The sequence below is a fragment of the Garra rufa genome, chromosome 8 (genome assembly GCF_049309525.1).
Source record: "Garra rufa chromosome 8, GarRuf1.0, whole genome shotgun sequence".
Lineage (NCBI taxonomy): Eukaryota > Metazoa > Chordata > Actinopteri > Cypriniformes > Cyprinidae > Garra > Garra rufa.
This window is the reverse complement of record NC_133368.1, coordinates 21,189,936-21,202,888: the sequence shown is the minus strand read 5'-3', so window position 1 is coordinate 21,202,888 and position 12,953 is coordinate 21,189,936.

Sequence of the window (12,953 nt, the reverse complement as noted above, 5' to 3'; positions counted from 1 at the left end):
GAACAGGAAGGGAGACCTTCTGCAACCACGACCACCTAAGAGAGGACTTCTCATTGGACTACGGATTGACCCTCTCCAATCCTAAGGTTTGGGAATGACTGCCATAAAAATTCCTTCAGGATGCAACAGCAGTGGCCGAAACAAAGAAGCCCACAAAGATCCATCCAAATCCATTCATACATATGTTTGGAGACCTTAAATTGATGTAAACTGCAACAGATTCACTTCACCCTTTGATAAAGTACAGTGTATGTTGATGGCCATTGACTGTTAACCTAACAGTTCACAGAAGCAGGCGTATTAACATATTATGATATGAATAAGTGATTGTTCAACAGTTTTCTATCATGTTTGGACTCTTTTTGCTCCTCATAATGTGGGTAACAATTTGAAAGAGGTTTGGTAAAGAAATGTTGCATTGGGTAAATTGTAAAAGACACTGTCTAACTTTGTACTCTACTATATGCAAATGAGTTCCACACTAGGGCGGGTAACACCATGGCCACCTCAGACACAAGTGGCCAATCACATTCCTGGAATGGAGAGGCGCTAGATTCCAATCTCCTCCTCATCAAAAGAGATAAAGGTACCCTCCGAAAAGACACTCCTTGTACTGCGTCTAAGTCCCGTAAGGGAAGAGACATTAACAGCTACACCGTTCTGAGTCTGAACCCCGCAAGGTTAAGACATTAGCAGATACAAGGTCCTGAGTTTCTGGCCTGACGAGGAAAGAGACTTCAAGACAGCTAAGGTTCCACTCAGCTCTTGAGTAAACCTTCTATACTGAATTCGGCTGCCCTTCAGTTGCAAAGGACCCAGCAGTGACGGACCCCGTCTGACTCCTGCCACTCCGAAAGGACCTCCACATTGGCAGACACTGCCTTGAACACACGGATCCTCAACGACGCAGCCCTGCTGCAAAGGACCCTGTGAGAATCCATCTGACCCAGCTGCCTGGTCCATGCTCTAAGGACCACCTCGGCACAACAGAAGTTCAGCATCCTCCAGGGTCAGCGCATCGACGGCTACTGGAACGCAACTCTGTGCCCTCCCCACTGTACGCAACCTGCATCACCAGTGGAAGACGTCTCTGCCACCGGACTGATCACCCGACCAAGTGGAACGTAACTATAAACTTACCAAACCTCTTTCCTAAAGACCTTGGCTTAGTTTATACCTGCAGCCTATGTTTTCTAACCTGTTTAGATAACATTTACTGTTGGTCAGCATTACAAATGATAGCTATATTGTTTGTTCCAAGATAAATACGCAGTTATTTATCATTAAACCTACCAGAGCCATTAAGTGGGTTTCCCATAGACAACATTACCATAGAAACCTCTTATATTGCTACTTTCAGCTCAACAGCATTGCATTCTGCCATTCTGCGTTCATTCCATTTTGTTAGTTTCTACACTTTATTTGGTATCTTCTTTCACATTTAGTTGCCTATTATCTATTAGCAGTGTGTATTCATTTATTGGTTTATCACTAGTGTTGTATTTACTCTTGCATATCTATTGTTAATAAATTTCATTAATTTTATTACAATTGTGTTTTCATTGTGTTGATGATTCAAGGCTCTACTAGCTAGCTAAACCACCAAACTTTCAGATAAATCAGTTGACCAACTCCTTCCAGGGTGCAAGTCTCAATTTATTGACCTATTGCCAAATTAACAGTCTTTGACTGATACACTGAACCCAGCGAGGTGGGAATTGGTCATCTGATAGACTCACAAATGCACCTTGAGTGACGTGTGACCCAAAATCACAGCATCATTGGTGACGTGAGCCCCGTTTACTACACTATTGAAAATATATGTGGCCCCTCAAAACTGTGCTGCCAAGATCTATCTCACCATGATCTTGCGAGAGCGCCAGCATATTTCACTCCAGATCACTAGGTGGCGGAAATTTACCTTGCGGTTTACCTGTTCGCCAAAAAGCACAAGATGAAGACATAGCCTCTTTTTTTTACAACCACGAGGAGACTGGGAGAGAAGGACGCAAAAAGTTGCCATTGCGTAAGTACAGTTTCAGTATTATTATGCTTGAGTTTTTTAAACTTAGATTTGTTGGCATAAAACAACTTTATGTGTGCATTATTATCGGCAAATTTAGAGTTTTAAAATATTGGTTGGGCTAAATTTTAGCTGTTTGGCTACAAGTTAGCCTTTTGCTTTGTTTTACAAACAAACTACTTTGCCACAGTCTAGCCCTGAATCCACAGCTGTTTTACTTAGTAAAAATTCAATCCAAAAATCAGGTCTTAAGTTTTTAACTTTGTTACTGCTAATTCTTACTCCATTTCTTACTCATATTAAGTGGGCATATGCATGTTCACTGCCTCAGAAACATCTCTTAATAAATAAAGTAAAAAAAAAAAAAAAAAAATCCATAAATCCACAAATTTGCTGGTCAAGCGTTTTTTTGCAGAAATGCATTAGTTATGCTGATACAAATTTTTGTTTGTAAATTTTCTGGTCTTATGTATTTGTCCATACATGTCCATATATAGAATGTAAACCTCTATTTAACATTTAAACCAGTGTAATGTAAATACAATTCTATTTACAAAGCATCAAAAACATATTTTGTACTTACTGTTTTTATTATTTTTTTAATAGTTAAGTGGTGAATCTCATAAACATGCTGTGGTCTGCAAATTATGTTTGAAGTGTAAGTTTATGTAAATGTTAAAGTATTTTGTACTTTTAGATTTGTTAACATCTCATCTGAGTATGTTAAAGGAAGTGGAGACGACGAAGATCAAGAGTTGATGCCTTGACTGAAGATAGCAGCTCTGAGTCCGATGGGTCAGCAGAGCCAGTCTTGGCAGGGGAGAGCATTACCTTTACAGAGAGCTGGAGGGGGGGAGGGTATAAAAATAATTCATATATATCACTACTTGTAAATTATTTTGGTTAACATGGTTGTTTAAAACATTATAATACTGTTTGCATTGTTTTTGCACAAAATATAAAAAAAAAATGATATTTTTTTTCACTATTTTAAATTTTGTTTGTATGTTTGTGTTTATTGGTTACAGTACTGTTTGCATGGGATTTGCACAATAAAAATTACAAAAGTGTCATTGTTATAATTACACGTGATTACAACGTTATAAAGACGTTCAGGTCCGACTGGAGCGAATTTGTCTCTTTTAAGAACCTTAATAATTGCCTATTACAACTATACAAACTAGGCTGTTGTATATGCACGTTTAGGTGAATATAACCCCTGAATTAAGCAGAGACTCATATTAACGTCCAGAAGAGGACATTTTTAGACGTGCACGGACCGTGCAGAAAAGACGTGTGATTCACGGTCAGATGACGTCAAAGACGTCGAACTATTTTTCAACCATGACGGGACGTGACGGAGGGACGTATTTTTAACGGTAATCGGACGTCCAAATGTTTGCTGGGAAGGCACACGACAACACAGAGAACAGAAGGGAAGGGGAGGGGGGCGTGAATGGAACAGTGATTGGTCTGGGTTTGGCACGAGATATCATTAAATTACCATCACCGATTGGTCGACACCCGGCAGCCAGCAGCAGAGCGGCACTTGCAAATAGAGACCTGCAAATAGAGACCTGCAAACCCGCGGGACCCAACGCAACAGAGTGCGGCGCGGGACAAAACTTGATGGGCAAGTGCGTGTGCTGGTGCGGGCGGGTAGAGACTCGTGTGCAGGGGCGGACTTTGCCATTAGGCAAAGGTAGGCAGTTGCCTTGGGCCCCGAGCTGCAAGGGGGCCCCCTCAAAAAAATGTGGTCGAGGTGTTTTTTTTTTTTTTTTTTTTTTTGTTACTTTATGGCAAATGTAAAAAATTCTCAGAAAAGTCATCAGAATACTTTTATATAGAATATATTTTACGGGCACGGTGCGGGCTCCTCCCTCGAATACCACACTGTTGGACTATTCCATTATTTCACGTCACTGCGCATCTGCTGCAGAACTGATTGACAGATTGCGTGTGTACAGAGCTAAAATGAAGCGAAGCTACCCAAGCAGTGCTGAAAAAAGGAGGAAACGGGAGGAAAGCAAAAAAAAAAAAATTTAATAATAATAAATAAAAATTAAATTAAATAGCAACACTACCAAAGGTAAACTTTTTTGTAATGTCACCATCACCAGCTGACGACGGTAAAGCTAAAAAGCAGAAAGAAGCTGATGTCGATTCTTTGTGATTCTTTGCAACGTTAACGTTTACACTAGCAGTATTGCCAGCACTGAGGAGCTACCCGTGTTGCTGTTGACAGTCCAGGCTGCTCATTCAGGTGTAACTTGCAAGTCAAATTCACAGAAACCTTCAACTGCAGTCAGGGCTCGAAATTGAAATTGCAACCATTATCAGCAGTGAGCTATACAGTGATGGTTTCGCCGTTTTCTCCAACATTACATAACTATTTAAACTTCATCTTCACATTATTACATTAAATGCAGATTTTAGATAGTACCCACTTTCAAATGGTTTTGCTAAAGTAATCTCTTGTATTGTAGAATGCAGCCGAGAGTTTCACGCAATCTTTAAAACGAAACCAAAACTAAAACGCACACGCGCTTTCAAAAGCAATTTTAATACCTCTAGTTTAGAGAGCGATTCCCCAATGCGCGCAAATTAGGCTACATAACATATCTAGGCTGTTATTAGTATGTGAGCAGATAATAAGTTAGTGTCTATAGCTCTGTTTCATGCTTGAAAAATTTGGTCTCTATTTGCACTATATTGAATATTGAAAGAGTAGCCTACGTTTATTATGGCTGCAGTTGTCAACACCACTAAGAACTGTCATTTATTTATTTTTTTAGTTTTGTCATTTACACTGTAGATTATTAAAAAATTCAGTGGTTGCCTCTAATTTAAATGGCTGTACCTATAATAGAGAAAATAAACATCTTGTTCATGTACTCATATTATCATTAATTCGTGTCCCTTGCTTAAGGCGTAAAATAAATATATAAAAGGCTTTCAGAATCAGCCCATTTGCTTGTAAAACATCTGCAATCAGAATCGGCCATTTAGAATCAAGATCGGCGCATTGCTAAAAAGAAATTGGGTGCTCCTAAATTTTTTTGGTGCTCCTAACTTTTTGAACTTGGGAGCACCAGTGCTACCAAGTAAAAAAGTCAATTTCGAGCCTTGTGCAGGTAACAGCACTTCCGCGTTCACTTTTGGCGATTAAAGTAATGACGAAGACTGTGTAATACAGCATTTTACATTTATGTGTCCATATTGATAATTTACATGATTTATGGCATGTGTTTATTCTCGCTTTAGTAAAACAAGATAGAAGGCTAAACAACTTTTCCAATTTAGGCAGCAGCAAACAGATCCAGTTAGGAGATTTTGCTTGGAAACCAAGGTAAATACAACAAATGGCAACTCTTCCTCGTGAATCGACAATAAATATTATTGCACAGGTAATATGTGACCCTGGACCACAAAACCAGTCATAAGGTTAAATTTTCCAAAACTGAGATGTATACATCATATGAAAGCTAACTAAATAGGACAATATTTGGCCGAGATACATCTATTTGAAAATCAGGAATCTGAGGATGCAAAAAAATCTAAATACTGAGAAAATCGCCTTTAAAGTTGTCCAAATTAGGTTCTTAACAATGCATATTACTAATCAAAAATTACATATTGATATATTTACAGTAGGAATTTTACAAAAAATCTTCATGGAACACTATCTTTACTTAATTTCCTAATGATTTTTGACATAAAAGAAAAATCAATAATTTTGACCCATGCAATGTATTTTTGGCTATTGCTACAAATATACCCCAGCGACTTAAGACTGGTTTTGTGGTCCAGGGTCACATATATTATGAGAATAAGATTTTACAGTTTTACAAGGAGGAACATAAGATGTAGAGGGCCCCATGTCTGTGTTTGCCTTGGGCCCCAAAATGGCTAAATCCGCCCCTGCTCGTGTGTGTGTGTGCGGGATGCGGGAAATTAAAATGATTCGCGGGACTTCCGCAATATAGAAATATCTAAACATAAAATATCTAAAAAACAAAAAAATGTTATTCATCTATTGCACAAAAGCAGCAAGAACAACATATATGATTAGTAAGCGCAAGAATAGGCAATTTCGATTTAAAATCGAATGTTTTAAAATGTAGCCATCTGCTGATTTTTGGAACGCATCTCCAATCAATGGTGTTTAAGATAGAATTCACTCACTGCTCAAAAGTTTTGAACAGTGCTGAATATTGCGTGCTTACGAATCACAACACAGAAAGTGTAGACATTTATGAAAGATGAATTGTGCATAATATCCATTGTGTTATAAGAGCTTTATGAGATCGCGTATGCACTGAGATGTCAGCTTTAAAGGAGCTTTGTTTGCATTCTGCCGTGGATGCACGCAGTAGGTCATGTTTGCTTTTTTATTAAGAATAACAGTGGTTTGTGTAAGAAAAAAAGTAACTAGTAATGTAACTAGTAATATAACTAGTTACTTTCTCCAGGGAGTAATAAAGTAAAGTAAGGGATTACTATTTTTGAGAGTAATATGTAATATGTAATATGTAATATATTACTTTTTTGAGTAACTAACCCCAACACTGGTGGCGACGTATAGGCACCTTTCACTTTTCCGGTTGCCACAACGTAACTGGTTTACCAACACACGACTATAGATCCACAAGGTCGCCATGACTTTTCTACGACGTTGCAGTTACTTACTTACGACGAAACTTTGGTCACCAGATTACGTTGCAGCTACGTAACAGTTACGTAATTTTGTTAGCTGGGATGTTTGTAAATGTATAAAATGTATAAAATAAAGTACTTTAACTCTGTAAAGAAGCTAAAACCCTTTTTGTATTATTGTTGTTGTGAATAGTACTGGTGGCGGTTGAGAGTTACCATAGCACCGCGGACACAGCTGCTGAGAGAAGAGGACTTGTCCGTATTTTACTGTTTATATTTGTGTTTTTCTCAAAATAAAACGACTGAATTCATTTCGAGTGTGTATTCATCATTCACAGCTGTTGGAACAGCCTTTACATTAGTTTGGCCAAATTAGGTCATAAATTAGGCTAAACTACTGCATGTCCACCCATAGAAAATAAATAAAAATAAAAATTTACCACTTGATTACCTGCACACAACTATTGATCCACAACGTTGCCACGACGTCGCAGTTACTAACTGGCAACGTCACAACATTACGTTGTGGCGACGTATAGACGGTTTCATCGGGCGCACGCGCCTGGACCTAAGTTAACTTCCGGTCTGTGTTTGTTTATCTGTCTGGTTCGTGTCGCGGGCTACAAACGCAGCTAATAATGAGTAATGAAGTTGGTCTCAGGTTATTGTTCTGTGGTATGTGTTTCCCAAACATTTATTTATTTGTGGCGACCTGCCACGATATAAAAACCGACTGATTTTCCAATTGGAAATAATAGACTAATTCATTAATCTGTTAATAGACTTCGTTGAATAAACGTAATACACGTTTAAAAATCAAACCCAGGCGTGGGTGTTTTTATATCACTGTATTTCTGAAGAAAGACTGTCTTTAGAAAATGTCATTTTCATTTCATCCTGCATGAGGCAGCGTTTTTAAATTAAGAGCTGCTTTGTCTATAGACATTACCGGGGAAACCTCGTTTCTCGTGCTTAAAGCACCTCCTACTGGGAAGTAATGAGTTTGCATTTTTAATAAATCAGTCTAATTTACACAGCCAACATATTTCGCTTGTTATTAAAAAAATAATCTACTCTAGAAGGACTTAGCTGTTGTTATTGATTCTATTTGGATGTATACCGGAAGTTAAGTTTGGGCCACAAAAGCGCTCATGCGCTGTAACGTTTGTTTATGTTGTTGCCGTTGAAACCGTCTATAGGCACCTTTCACTTTTCCGGTTGCCACGACGTAACTAGTTTACCAACACACGACTATAGATCTACAAGGTCGCCATGACGTTGCCACGACGTCGCAGTTACTTACTGGCAACGTCACAAAGTTACGTTGTGGCGACGTATAGGCACCTTTCACTTTTCTGGTTGCCACGACGTAACTAGTTACGTCGCTACGACGAAACTTTGGTCACCAGATTACGTTGCAGTTACGAAACAGTTACGTAATTTTGTTAGCTGGGAAAACCTTATGAACCAAAAACTAAAAAAAAAAAAACTTGTTTACTACACTTATGATTGCTACAGTTTTGCTATTTTAAAACCATGGTTAACTGCTCTATAATTATATACACATTTCATAATACTTATCATTTCAAAGTAGGTTTACAGAAAATGCATTTTTCCAAGGTTACAATGTAAAAAAAAACCTTTAATCAGCCAGAGGTGACTGAGACTTACTGGGGAAGATCTTTTAGCAACAAAGATTTTTTTTAAATGCAAGATATTTAAAGTGGACCTGATACTTTAACACAATCAGTAGCTATATCTTTTGTTGGACTTTAGCACTACCTCCACTCAATTATTTCAATTAAATTACATTTAAATTCAATTAAATTACTACAAAATTAGTTTTAGCACACTTTAGGTATACCAGTTTATTATACCAAAAGTACAATTGTGGGGTATTTTTAAAAAGAAATGTCCACATGACAGCAGCTCAAAGATAAAGGTAATTATCTATTTTTATTGCCACATCAGAATCTAATCTATCTTCATGGCAAAAACCGGTGTACAATATTACAAGAGCTACATGAACACAAAATAAAAACCGAGCAAACACTACAGCAGTTAAAATGTTTTAAGTTATATGACACAAATTTTAAAATCTTTTCTGATAAAACCTTACTAAAGTCTCTAGTGAAGTGTTCAGTTAAACACAATCCTTTAACATTATTAAAGAGTAAGTTCAACAATTTTCAATCCACTTTGTATACAAAGTTGTTAATATATGTAAAAGATTTCTCAGAGAACCCCAGTTTATTTGTCAGCAAAACTCTGCTGCATGACGCAAAACACAGTATTTTGTCATTTTGTTGATGCAAAAAGTGTTTTTGTCAAAACTCATTTCATTATGATTCATCCTGCAGAGTGTTGCTTATAAGTAAAAAGGGATATATTGGTACACATAACTCATTTACAGATTTACAGATTTTAGAAACACTGCGATAATACAAAGCGGGTTGAAAATTGATACCCTTAAAGGCAATAAGGATAATATTTCACAGTTTTGTATGTCCATGTACAGTTGGCATCATCTGAAGACTTGTTGAGTTGAGTGAGTGTTGCCGTCTTCTGAAGTCTTCACAAGTAAGGCTGGATCCGATCTTGAACTGGCGTAACCTCTTGTAACCTTGGAATGGCCATCCAGAGAAAGAAACAGGAAAGCAAAAGGTGAAAGATTAGCATAGCAGCTGTTCACATTATTTCATTATTTTCATTATATGTACCTGACCCCTGGACACTATCAAGAAGACTATTTTAAAGTTAAGGAATAAAATACAAAAGTCCAGAGTTTGTAACCTCATTACAGGCCAAGTACTATAGCTGTTGTTGCCCGTATTTGTGCTTATTGTGATCTGGTTTTAATCACAATAAGAATTTTTATAGAACCTGAAGGATTACAAAAAGATTTGTTGATCCTACATTGTATTTAGCATTTATGGTAAATATGAGGACATCAGACAAATTACTCTCTCAAGCAAAGTTTGTAGCCAGAGGTTCCTGCCAGCTCCTGTTCTCTTACAGTTCCTGAACAGGTTTCCCAAGTTAAGTGTGAATTCTAAGCTCAAAGTACAGCTATGCCTTTGTCTCTATGATAATGTGAAGGTATAGGCAATACTGTCAGACTGATTGGATTAGCACCTATGCCTTTGAATGACATTGTTATGATAATGAGATCAGGGCTGGGGGAACTCTGGTAATGGGTTGATTCCTGTATTGCATTTGCATGCTTTGTTTAGATTGACTCCACCTCTATGTATCCCTTCCCCTGGAAAGGTATATAAACTATAATGTATCTGCCTTAGTCAGACAACTTTTGATGACTGCAGCGACGCACAGCTAGTATCTCAATAAAGAGAAACTTCTGCTTCAAGATATCCAAAAACGTCTCCGGGTCTCGAAGAAAAAGTTCACAACAAACCCTTGGTAAATATATTATCTGCCCTCAGTATTCAGGGAACAGACACAGTCTCTACAGAATGGACTACATATGCCTCAGTATCATTTAAAGGGTTAGTTCACCCAAAAATGAAGATTCTGTCATTAATTCCTCTCTCTCATGTCATTCCAAAACTGTGAAACTTTTGTTCATCTTCAAAACACAAATTAAGATGTTTTGGATGAAATCTGATGATTTCTGACCCTGCATAGACAGCAAGGGCCCTACCACGGTCAAGACACAGAAGGGTAGTAAAAGCATTATTAAAATAGTCCATGTGACATCAGCGATTCTTTAATTTTATGATGCTACGAGAATACAAATTTAGTTTCTTTTGTGCACAAAATTACTCCCATAGTTTCATAAAATTACAGTTGAACCACAGATGTCACATGGACAACTTCAACAATGTCATTACTACCCTTCTCTGTCCTGAGCGTGGTCATACCCTTGCTGTCTAAGCAGGGTCAGAAAGCTCTTGGATTTTATCAAAAATATCCTAATTTGTGTTCAGAAGATGAACGGAGGTCTTACAGGTTTGGAATGATATGGGCATGAGTAATTAATGACCGAATTTTCATTTTTAGGTGAACTAGCCCTGTAAGTGGGAGGTACATCATAACTGTAATGTGCACTACCTTTCAAAAGTTTACATCTTTGAAATAAGTCGCTTCTACTCACCAAGGCTGCATTTATTTGATCACAAATTAAGTAAAAACAATAACATTGTAAAATATTATTACAATTTAACAAAATATTTTTATGTGAACATATTGTGAAATTCAATTTCTTTTTATCAAAGCTGCATTTTCAGCATCATTACTCCAGTCTTCAGTGTGACATGATCCTTCAGAAATCATTCTAATATGCTGATTTGCTGCTCAAAAAAAAACATTTTTAATTTCTAATTATCAACGTCTTATCATTATCAATTATCAAAAGTTAAAGTAAACATTTCAGTTTCAAATAAATGCTGTAAATAAAAAAAAAACTTTTTTATTCATCAAAAAATCCTCCTGTGTTAAGTCAAACATGATTAATGATTTCTGAAGGATCATGTGACCCTGACAACTGGAGTAAATATACTGAAAATGTAGCTTTGCATCACAGAAATGAATTACTTCTCTAACTATATTAAAATAGAAACCAATAATTTTAAATTATATTAATTTCACAATATTAACATTAAAATACGTCAAAGTCACGCAGTATTTACAAAAGTAAACATCTACAATTGAATCATTACATTATTAATCTAGTCTCATTCGATCATCATCCAATAATGAATTTAAAACAGATTTTTAGTTTAAAAAGGAACCGCAACAATAGCTAGCTCACCATAGAGACGGAGACTTTCTGGCAGCCTGTAACAGAGTGAAAAACACAACGAAAAACGTTAGTTAGGACAAATTAGTGTAACACTACTGAAATAAAAACTAAAAACAAACTCTGAACTAAGCTTTTTGCTGCTCAGCGTCTAACGTTACCTCGTCCCCTCAGAGAAACTGCTGGAAACACAGTAAAATAAAATCTGTTGCCGTTAGCTAAACAAGTTAACATTATTTGGAAACGAGCCAAAGTCTCAAGTAGGGCTTACGGTAAAGTCTTTTTACCTATACTACAGTGCACCAAGCGCCTTTCTAGTTATAAAGTGTCACAGAATTAACAAAATAATATATTTTTTCCAATTTAACTCAAGTGAAAACTTACCTGAAAGCCACGGATGTCACCAGAGGAGTCTCAATCTCTTTGGTGGGTTGCTAAGAGACAAATAACCGTACAACCCTCTGTCGCCAGCTGCAGCTCCGCACCGAAGCCTTGTCGAGCATCTACCAGATTCAACCCATAACCAAGTCCATTACTGTACGACCTTGTATTTACAGGAAATGTGAATCCATCTCACTTCAAATCGCCCCAAGAGAGCTTCCCAGTTACCACCTCATCGGCCATGGGACTGCGCCATTGACCTGATTCCCAATGTTCCTTTGCCCAGAGGAATGATCTACCCGTTGTCACTTCCGGAGACTAAGGCCATGCAGGAGTACATACAAGAAGCTCTCAGTCAAGGTTACATTCGTCACTCCACCTCTCCCGCAGCATCTAGCTTCTTTTTTTTGTGGCCAAGAAGGATGGAGGGCTGCGGCCATGTATTGATTACCGAATCCTAAACCAAGGTACAGTCAAATTCAAATATCCCCTTCCTCTCATCTCTGCGGCCCTCGAACAACTTCATTCTGCTACCATCTTCACGAAGTTGGACCTCCGCAGCACTTACAACCTGGTGAGAATACGTGAGGGGGATGAATGGAAGACCCCTTTGTGACCCCTACTGGCCACTACGAATACCTCGTTATGCCCTATGGTTTGGTCAACGCCCCCTCCGTATTCCAGAACTTCATTCATGAAGTACTCCGGGAGTTCCTACATCGATTTGTGATCGTCTACATTGATGACATCCTCATCTACTCCCGGAGTGAGGCCGAACATCACCACCACGTTGCTGAGGTCCTCCAGAAGCTCAGGGAACACCAACTCTTCCTGAAAGCCGAGAAGTGTTCCTTCCATCTCCCATCAGTCCAGTTCCTGGGTTACCTCATCGATCGGGCAGGGGGTCCGCATGGACGAGAGGAAAGTTTCTGCAGTGACCACCTGGCCAGAACCCACCACGATCAAGGAGCTTCAGAGATTTCTTGGATTCGCCAACTTTTACAGACATTTCATACGAGGTTACAGTATTATCACCACTCCTCTCACCAACTTGCTCAAGGGAAAGCCGAAAACCCTCCTATGGACTCCCAAAGCTGCCGCAGCCTTCCATTCCCTCAAAACTGCCTTCAAGCG